The sequence below is a fragment of the Cyprinodon variegatus genome, unplaced genomic scaffold, assembly GCF_000732505.1.
Source record: "Cyprinodon variegatus isolate N-32 unplaced genomic scaffold, C_variegatus-1.0 Scaffold811, whole genome shotgun sequence".
Lineage (NCBI taxonomy): Eukaryota > Metazoa > Chordata > Actinopteri > Cyprinodontiformes > Cyprinodontidae > Cyprinodon > Cyprinodon variegatus.
In genome coordinates this window covers 289,865-292,489 of record NW_015151264.1, presented here as the reverse complement: position 1 = coordinate 292,489, position 2,625 = coordinate 289,865, and the positions used below count along the sequence as shown (strand labels likewise).

General features: G+C 34.4%; 1 pseudogene; it reads left to right on the top strand.

The window, feature by feature from the left end:
• The window catches only part of LOC107098804, an 8,078-nt pseudogene that overhangs the window by 3,808 nt on the left and 1,645 nt on the right, over nt 1-2,625 (top strand).

Genomic DNA, 2,625 nt, shown 5'->3' with positions numbered 1-2,625 from the left:
TCACACAGGTGAGAAGCCTTTCAAATGTGATTCCTGTGGAAAAAGCTTTTCTCGGACTTCTGATCTAAAAAAACACAGCAGAATTCACACGGGTGAGAAGCCATTCATGTGCGAGTCCTGTGGAAAAAGCTTTTCTCAGACATGTGATCTTTATAAACACACCAGAATCCACACAATTGAAAAGCCGTTCAAATGCGTCTCCTGTGGAAAAGGCTTTTCTCAGGCATCTGATCTTTATAACCACAACAGAATTCACACAGGTGAGAAGCCGTTCTCCTGTAGTCTGTGTGGCAAAAGCTTTATTAGAAAAAATAGCTTGACTTCTCACTTGAGAACTCACACAGGTGAGAAGCCTTTCAAATGTCTGTTTTGTGGTAAAAGCTTTACCGAAAAAGGCACTCTTGATAAACACACCAGAATTCACACAGGTGAGAAGCAGTTTTCCTGTAGTCTGTGTGGCAAAGGTTTTATTAGAAAAAATAGCTTGACTTCTCACTTGAGAACTCACACAGGTGAGAAGCCTTTCAAATGTCTGTTCTGTGGTAAAAGCTTTACCGAAAAAGGCACTCTTGATAAACACACCAGAATTCACACGGGTGAGAAGCCTTATAAATGTCAGTCCTGTGGAAAAAGCTTTACATTTAAAGGCTCTCTTGATAAACATCAGAATTCACACAGATGAGAAGCCGTTCTCCTGAACGCTTTGTGGCAAAGGTTTTTGTAAACATTCTAGTTTGAATTCTCACATATCAGCTCATGTGAGAAAGGTTTTCCATCCATTAAGCTGATCTAAAAAGAAAGATTTTTTGGATTCACATAAGAAGTCACATCAGTTAGACGCCCCAGAAATGAACAGGAGAGACCTTTTCAATGTTTTAACCGTGAAAAAATGTTAATCTAGAAACTCCTTCACCTTATTACAAGAGGAACATGCAGGTTAAAGGCCTTTTCTTTCTAAGTTTAGAGAAAACCTTTCATTAACGGTGGTAATCTACTGTTTCCATGGAAACTAGAACAGGTAAGATGTAATAATGTAAACCTGGTAAATATTTCAGCTATAAGATGACAAAGAACTCAGTTAAGAGGCTGGACTCTGAAACTGAAGCTGTAAAGCACTGAAACAGGTTTTTTTTGAAGAAATAAACAATGTTCAAGTTCTTTCTGATATTTGGTTCGAAGTTTATATTTTTGCTGATCAATATAACTTGTTATAAAGCCTTTTGGGTTAATAATGTATTACAGAAGCCTTGCACTCCTGTAGTGTGTCAGACCTTGGAGAAAGAGATTTGACAATTTTTCCATTAAATGTCAGATTTAAAGTTTATATTCACTTAAACATATTTTCTTTTATGTTTCTGCTTTTCAAAGATCCTTTACAGTTCAACTTTTCTTTGAATTATTTCCAATAGTTTTGTTTCTAATTCTGTAGATGTTTTTATAACCTCTGCGATTTAGAGAAACTCTCGTCTGTTTCATAGAACTACATTTTATTGCATTGTTTTCTGCCCTGGATGATTTCAATGAATGTATTCACTTCTAGATTGATGAACCAAGCAGAAATAAAAACATGGATTTAAAAAAAAGGATTGTAAAAATAGCTTCTTTATATGGTTTTATTTAAGTCATAAACCATCCTTTTCTGTGTTTTCTCTGATATTTTCATCCAACCTAAAGCTGTAATATGTTTAATGGTATTAAAATGCTCAGAGGTGAATTAAAGAACGCGTCTTCAGACAGTTTATCTTTGTGTTGAGTGTTAGGTTTATTCAATCTGAAATCAGAGCCAGCTATTTTTTTGTAAAATCCCAAAGTACGGAATTAATTCTGGATTAAATTAATTTTATTTCTTTTGTGCCTATTTTTCTATTGATCAAAGTATAAAGACTGCCTTTGAGCTTCTCACAAACTTCTCCCAAAATGAGATGTTTGATCTTTACCCAAATCTTCGGGTGGCTCTCAGGACAGCAGAGAGGAGCTTTTTCAAACTCAAATTCATCAAAAAAAAAAAAAATACTTGAGATGTTCAAAGGCCCAGGAAAGACTAAGTGGACTTGCAGTCATTAGTATTAATAACAAAGTTGGCCAATCAATATCATACGATGATGTCATCAGTGACTTTGCCCTCATAAAAGCTAAAAAGGAACGATTTTGAGGTCATTGCTGTATAATTATCATTGTTGAACCATTGCTGTTCTTATCTTTGCTTTTATCCTTTAAGTATCTTTTTCTGTATTTTTGTAACATTCCATATTTGTCTATTTTGGTTTTATTTAAAAGATTGCACATTTGCAAATAATTTAATATTTTCTGTGATAGTTTGTATTCAGAAGTTTTAATAAAAGATTGAATTATTTTAAGTATCATTTATTTATTTTGTATTAATTCATAACCTCACTGTATTCATTTATTATATTCACTATAACATTATAGTGTGACATTTGTGTTAATAATGTTCGAGCCTAGGTGATTCTGCTTGGTGGGAGGGAGGGCCCCCAAATTCTGCTCAGGGCCCCCAAGGGGCTGTGGCCGGCACTGATACTCTGTGTAAACAAAATGAAAGTTGGTCTAAGTCAGCTATTGAAATTTTGTGACCTTGTAAAATATTATATCTTTAACATGTATGCA